The sequence below is a fragment of the Salvia splendens genome, chromosome 3 (genome assembly GCF_004379255.2).
Source record: "Salvia splendens isolate huo1 chromosome 3, SspV2, whole genome shotgun sequence".
NCBI classification, from domain to species: Eukaryota; Viridiplantae; Streptophyta; class Magnoliopsida; order Lamiales; family Lamiaceae; genus Salvia; species Salvia splendens.
In genome coordinates this window covers 31535635-31543780 of record NC_056034.1, presented here as the reverse complement: position 1 = coordinate 31543780, position 8146 = coordinate 31535635, and the positions used below count along the sequence as shown (strand labels likewise).

At 38.9% G+C, this 8146-nt stretch overlaps 1 pseudogene; it reads left to right on the top strand.

Moving 5' to 3' along the window:
• The first annotated feature begins 1219 nt into the window (after positions 1 to 1219).
• Positions 1220 to 3560, top strand: LOC121796865 (annotated as a pseudogene).
• Positions 3561 to 8146: the final 4586 nt, after the last annotated feature.

The following is an 8146-nucleotide window of genomic DNA, read 5'->3' as shown; positions in this document are numbered from 1 at the left end:
CAACTCTCAACAAAGATACTTATGAATTCTGTAGAAGTTGTGAACATTGCCAACTGACCGGTGGGATCTCTGCACGAGATGAAATGCCACAAGTCCCAATTATTGTTTGTGAGCTGTTCGACATATGGGGGATGGACTTCATGGGTCCTTTTCCCTCGTCCTATGGGAACTTGTATATTTTAGTCGCAGTTGATTACGTCTCTAAGTGGGTAGAAGCCAAGGCCACGAGCACTTGTGAGGCGAAAGAGGTGGCCAAGTTCCTCAAGAGTAATATTTTCAGCTGGTTCGGGATACCAATGGCCATCATATCCGATCAGGGAACCCACTTCTGTAACCGCACTATCAAAGCCTTGATGGAGAAGTACGGTGTGCACCACAGATTATCTAGCCCCTACCACCCACAACCGAATGGCCAAGCGGAGATCTCTAACCGAGAGATAAAGAACATTCTGAAAAAAACTGTCAACCCTTCTAGGAAGGACTGGAGCGTGAGGTTAGAGGATGCTCTGTGAGCATATCCGACAGCCTACAAAACTCCCATAGGAATGTCCCCATACCGAATCGTTTTTGGAAAGATGTGCCACTTACCAGTGGGAATCGAACATCGAGCATACTGGGCAGTACAACAAGTTAATAGGTTAAAACCTGTGATGAGGAAAGGAAGCTGCAGCTACAGCAGGCCCGTCCCTTGGCCCGTGCGGCCTGTGCGACCGCACAGGGCCCCCAATTTTCAGGGGCCTCTGAAATATTTCAGCCCATATACATGTATTCCTATTTTTTCAGCCCAACAAAGCTATTTCTCTTGTATAGCAACGCCCAGGCTTTTTTCTAGCACAGTGACTCCAATTCTGATCGGTTTCTTTTCCCGATCGTAGACCTGGAAGCCGCCTGTTCGTGTTCGGTGTTCCTCATCGACAAACGCCGCAACAGGGACCAGCTCACCAGAGCCATCGTTGATCGCTTCTGCAGCGCCTGCCATCGTCGGCCATTGCGATTGGGAGCAGCGCAAACGCATCAATTTGTTCAACGAGACGACGATCATCCCATCAGGGCAGGTACGTTCTGCTCTCTCCATACCTCTTTTTCTAATCTGTTGCAAATTTATTAATTTAGTGCAGACACATGAACAAGAATGATTGATTAGTGAAGTGCTTATTTCTTGTTCGTTTTCAATCTATTAAATTTCGTTTTTTCTCTGGTAGGAATCGAGTGATCAACCATGTCTTCTGCAAATCGGATTAGAAAGTATGAGTCTGGTAATCAAAAGCGTAAAAAGAAGCAAAGAATTGAGGATCTTACTAAATCTCAGCAAGGAGATATGGATAAATATGTCACGACAAAACAACCAGTGCCCGCTGATAATCAGATTCCTGAGCAGGTCCTCGCACTTGATTATAATGTTGTCAATGAAGATCAAACAGATAGTGAGCCGGAGGCAGAAGCTAATGTTGAACTAGAGGCAGAAAATAATGTTGATTTACAGGGAGAAAATAATGATGGTGAGCCAGAGGCAGACAATAATGGGGACACTTTTCAGCCAGATATATTTGATCCTAGGTATTGGGATTCCCTTCATCCTAGCCAAGTTGACATTTTAGCAAAAGAGGGTCCTAAAAGAGACTTGTCAATTCAGAAAGGTCCGAAAGATAAACTTTCTAGAAGGTTTACTGCAAAATTCTACACTAGAGTCCTACCAAATGGAGAGGATTGCAACAGGGATTGGCTTGTGTATTCTAAGGAACTGGACAAAGTATTTTGTTTCAGCTGCAAATTATTTAAACAGGGTCGACAATTTGATCCAGTTATTGAAGAGCATGTTCGTCGTATTACAAATGAAGAAACTCATGTTCATTATCTTGGTCCTAGGATTCAGAATGAATTGATACATTTGCTTGCTTCTGCTATTAAGTCTGAAATTATTAAGAAAATAAAGAGTGCAAAGTATTTCTCTGTCATACTGGATTGTACCCCTGATGCAAGCCACCAAGAGCAGATGTCTTTAATTATAAGATATGTGGATTCATCTTCAGGTAACATTTGCATTGAAGAATCCTTTCTAGGCTTTTTAGATGTTAATGATACTACTGGACAGGGACTTTTTGATGTGATAAAGAAAGAACTAGAGTGTCTTCAACTTGATATTGATGATATGAGAGGACAAGGCTATGATAATGGGTCAAACATGAAAGGAAAACATTCAGGGGTACAGAAGAAATTTTTAGATGAAAATCCAAGAGCATTTTATTCTGCTTGTGGTTGTCATAGCCTTAATCTCACGCTATGTGATATGGCCAAGACTTTCTGGTCGAGCTAAAGACTTTTTTGGAATTATCCAACGTATCTACACGACGTTTGCTAATTCGACCAAGAAATGGCAGATTCTCAAAGATAATATAGCAGGATTGACTCTCAAGTCAGTGTCAGCTACACGTTGGGAGAGTCGTGTTGAAAGTGTTAAAGCTATCCGATTTCAGTGTGCAGACATTCGGGAGGCTCTACTACAAGTATCTGATAGTGATAATGATGTAAAAACAAGCAGCGAGGCTAAAGGATTGGCAAATAATGAACTTGGCGAGTATGAATTTATATTGGCAATAGTCATCTGGTATGAAGTATTGCATGCTGTTAATTTAATCAGCAAACACTTGCAAGCAAAGGATATGCTTATTGATGTTGCTATTGAGAAAGTGCAGGGGCTAATTTCTTTCTTCAAAGATTACAGAGAAACTGGTTTCTTAGATGCATTGGAGATAGCCAAAGGAATCGCACTCGAGATGGATATTGGTACAACATTTAAGAAAAAACGAGAAATTAAAAGAAAGAGACAATTTGATGAGAATCCAGATGTCACAAATGTTGCTGTGCAATCTGCAGAGGAATCATTTAGAATCAATTATTTTTTGCCTATTGTTGATCAAGCTATTTCCTCACTTACAAGGAGATTCGAACAGTACCAAAGTTACCAAAATATTTTTGCCTTCTTATTTACATCTGATGCATTACAGTCATTGGATAATAAGAGTTTGAAATCTTCTTGTGACAATCTTGAGGCTGCCCTTAGAAAAGACGGACAATCTGATATTGATGCTAATGAATTTTTTGTAGAGTTAAAGTTTCTTCAAGGCTTCATTCCAAGAGAAAACAAGGGCCCTGTTGAGATTCTAAAGTTTTTGAAGCGACATGGCTGCTTTCCCAATGCAACTATTGCATATAGAGTTCTGTTAACTATTCCTGTCACTGTTGCATCGGCAGAACGAAGCTTTTCTAAATTGAAGCTATTGAAGTCATATTTGCGTTCTACAATGACACAAGATAGACTGAATGATTTGGCCATAATCGCACTCGAGAGTGAGATGCTGGAGAAGATTGCATATGAGAACATCGTCGAAGATTTCATTTCAAAGAACACCAAAAGAATGATGTTGTTCAAGTAAAGACTATGCAATCGAGGTTCGAAATGGTATATTTCTTTAATTATCATATAGCTTTAAAATGCATTGTCTTTTTTTCTATAGTGGTAGGCCTCATTTTAGATTTTTGCACAGGGCCTCTGATTTTGTCGGGACGGCCCTGAGCTACAGGAGTTAGAGGAACTTAGATTGGAGTCGTTTGATTCCGCCATGTGGTATAAAGAAAGAACTAAATTGTGGCACGACAGAAATTGTCACGACCGCCCATACTAGGGGTACTACAAACGCGGCGATCGTGACCAAGGGACGACAAAAATGACAACTTACAAGGATAACAGTTTACGAAAACTCAATTACCTTAAAGGAATAAAAATATTTTAGTTTAAAAAGTCTAAGGTTATAATTTACTATTAATTAGAAACGAAAAAAATTTCTTTTTTTTTAGAAAGAAGCAGCGGAGAAAATAAATATTAAAAACCCAATTAACTTCTATAGAACCATTTAGTTTAAATCACGTAAACACCATTTTAAAGTAACATTGTAAATACTCGGATAAAAATCTAACACAACCATATATGCTCAACACAGTACGAAAAAGATTAAAGTCTTGAGACATAGTTCAAAATATAGCAGTAGAAATAAGGTTTAAGAGAGTCGAGGATAACTCCTATGTATGAAGACACAACGCATCCTAAGTTCTTAGGCCAACTCAACATCCTCCCCAACATCCCTCTCAACCTGCACATTAAGAAAAAGAATATGCAGAGCTGAGTACTTGTTGTACTCAATGGGCTCATGGAGAAAATATTTTAATATAGTTATGTCATTCAAACCAGTGATCTCGAGTTTTATATGTAGTAAGAAATATCACGAGAACACAAAAATATTTCAAGTCTGGCCAGACAATTTATCTTCCCACTTTTCACATCAATCCATCAATCACAATCATCATATCACAGTGCGACGAAAGTGTGGCCACACTATTCGCCCACGAGACAGGCCGAGTAGCAAGGACGGCTCACGATCCCACCAGTGTACACAGCCTGGTAGGGTTTACGGCCCTACTCAGACCCGAATTCGTTTCACAACACAACCATATAGCCTAACTGAGCAAGCTCAGACGAACTAGGCATCAGACAACAATCTCACAAACAAAATAACATGGCATGACTTAATAAGTTAAACCACCCTTATAACACCACATCGTATTTTCGGAAAATAAAAAGGTTTGAAAAGAAAGCCCACCTCGATCGTTTAAACAACACAAAAACCAACTTATGGAAACTCTTGTTTGTTCCTCGAGCTCACTTATCCACAATCACCATTGCCAAACCACAATACAAATCAGTCTTCCATCAATCCACATTATCATGCATGTCCTATCGTTCCTCTTAACATTCTCTTAAATTTACACATCCCAACATTCATCAACATAAGAAAAACATGCCATAATATTTCTCAACGTGTCGCACATAATCACGTCATAGGATACCTTCCCAAATCATACATGCATCATATAAATCATTAAAACTTGGCAACAAGTAATATTTCCACATAACAACAAATCTGGCAGAACTGCACGGTTGGTTTGTAAAATCACCCAAAAATCCATCCGACCTCATATGATGCTAAAATTTGGTAACAACACAGTATACACCTTCAAGTTCATCCAGATAAAAATTCTCACTCAAATCATGTCATTTGGTCAGCCAACACATTAATGCAACTCTCTGGTCGGAACATAAAATTTTGGCAGCACTGCGCAGTTCATTTGAAAAATTCACCAAATATTCATCCGATGTTCAATTAGGCTGTAATTTTTACACAACTCAGAAGACACATCAAATTTCATCTAGTTCAAAATTTACATCAAAAGGAGGCCATTTGGTAGGTCAAATAGAAAACGAAACATTCTGGGCTAGAAGACAAGTTTCTGGCAGAATTGCGCAATCGACTTCAAAAACAATTCATTACAATTTCACATTTCATCAAAAAGGGCTGAAATTAACACACAACATAGGAAACACCTTGAATTGTACTCAGTTAAAATTTCGTGTCAAAATTCGATCGTTTGGTTGGTCAAAAGCACGTCGGAATCCACTGTCCGACATCACAGATTTCAGGCTTAAGAATTTCGAAAATAGGGTTTCTTCCTCAATCATCCAAACACCAATTTTTTTTCATGCATATAACACGCAGTCATGCTTAAAAGTTTATTATAATCATGTTTGCACATAAACTCACATCGTTCACCAAATATTTAAATCAAACTTCACATAAACTCATTCACAATCGCATATTCATCAAAGTTCTCATGCAAACACAAATTCCCACCGATTAAATTCGCGATCTATGATTCCTACACACTATATGCATCAAGGGATCAAGAATAAGGTTTCAATGAAGGAGATGAGAAGAAAATCTTAGTTATACCTTCTTGAATCAAGAAAAATGAACGGTAGAAACAAGCGTTGGCACGATTCGTCGGGACCTCTTGAAAATCCACTCCAATTGGGGCAAGAAACAATGGTGGAAGAAGTCTTTGGAGAGGATGAGAGTGAGGGAGAGGAGAGGTGTGAGAGAGAGAGGGAGAGAGAGTGGGCGGCTAGGGTTGGGGGAGAAAATGAGGCTAGGGTTTAGTTTAGGTGATTTTATAGCTCTAGGTTAATTCCAAAATTTAATTAATTGTGGGGGAATAAAATAGAGGTCAATAATTAAAATTCCCACAATTAAAACAGGCATAATTTTTGAAAATTATGGCTGAGAATTTACAAGGAATTATTTGGTATTTACTTGGAGAGAAATAGATCCACAATTTTGGAAATAAAACATTGAATATTCCATAATCAAGGGAACAAAATAAATTAAATCTCCAAGTAGAAAAAATGAGGTAAGGGCCAAAAATTTAAGAGGAAATACAAAAGGAAATTATTTAAATCCTCAATTAAATAGAATAGGATTTAAATTTGGTAATTTCTTTATAGGAAAAGGGCTCCCGTAAAATAGTTAACAAATAAATAAATTCCCACAAGGAAAAATAAGGCATAGGGACGTGTGGTATAGGTGAGGAATAAAAGGAAATATTCACATCCACAATTAATTAGACATAGGTATTAGTACGGTATTTAATTAAATAAAAAGGGATTCCACAAAAAAAGGAAACAAATAAATTATCCTCAAAAAAATAGAGAAGGGGCCGAAACAATTTAAATAGCCAAGGAATTATTTCAACTCTTTATTTCATTTGGGCGAAGAAATAAAATGTGACATGATTTAATTGAATTTAATTCAAAAGGAGGGAGTCAACAAGGCACCAATTAAATCAAAGAAAATAATTCATCCTCCTATTTTAAATAAGGGATTTTCGAAACTCCCAAGGATGGTAGACTAGAGTTCGAATTTCATGTAGTACAATTTAGGGATAATTTGATTTGGATTTAATTTGGATGAATATCCCAAAACAATTAATCAAATCCAAGAAAGAATAAAATTTCCAATAAATGGGAGGGGCCGACAATAGCCACTTTACTTGGCTAGAACTAAATGCATGATTTTATTTAAATGGATCCCCCACATAAAAAAAATATAAAGCACTTCATTCCAAAACATCCATGACAATTTATTCCACATAATCAAACTCAATCCCGTAGCAACTATTTAATTCCATAAATGAAATTTCCAATCGACATATTAAAATAAAAGTCGTAAAAATTTGTGATGTTACATCCTTCCCCTCTTAACAGAAATTTCGTCCCGAAATTTGACCATCTCACGTAAACAACTCGGGGTACTTTTCTTTCATTCTATCTTCTAACTCCCACGTGGCTTCCTCGGGACCATGGTGTTTCCACAACACCTTCACGGATGCTATCGACTTGTTTCGCAACTCTTGCACCTTCCGATCTAGGATTGCCTCGGGCTTTTCCTCGTAGCTCATGTCGGGGGTTAGGATCACTTCCTCTTGATGAATCACATGCTTGGGGTCGAACACGTACTTGCGCAACTGCGACACATGGAACACGTTGTGCACGTTCCCAAAGCTGGGAGGTAACGCCAATCGATACGGTACAAGACCTACTTCGTCGATAATCTCGTACGGTCCTACAAAACGTGGTTTCAGCTTGCCTTTCACTCCAAACCTCACAACTCCTCTCGTCGGGGATGCTTTCAAGAACACTTTGTCACCAACGTCGAATTTGATTTCCGTTCGACGCACGTCAGCATACGACTTCTGCCTATCTTGAGCTTCCTTGATCCTTGCACGGATTTGATGCACAATTTCAGTCATCTTCTTTATGGCGTCGGGTCCTAACATCTTCCTCTCGCCAACTTCATCCTAATAAAGTGGGGATTGACACTTCCTGCCATACAAGGCTTCATACGGAGCCATATCGATCGTCGCTTGGTAGCTATTGTTGTAGGTAAATTCAACCAACGGTAGAATGGTTTCCCAACTTTCCCCTCGATCTAGGACAACGGCTCGCAGCATATCCTCAAGCGTTTGAATCGTCCTCTCTGACTGCCCGTCCGATTGCGGGTGATAAGCAGTGCTGATATTCAGTTGTGTGCCCAATTCCCGTTGCATACTCATCCAAAACTTTGATTTGAACTTCGTATCACGGTCGGACACAATGGTCTTTGGCACCCCATGCAAACGCACAATCTCATTCACGTAGAGCTTTGCTAACTTGTCCGCGCCATAAGTAATTCGAATTGGTAAAAAGTGCGCGCTTTTA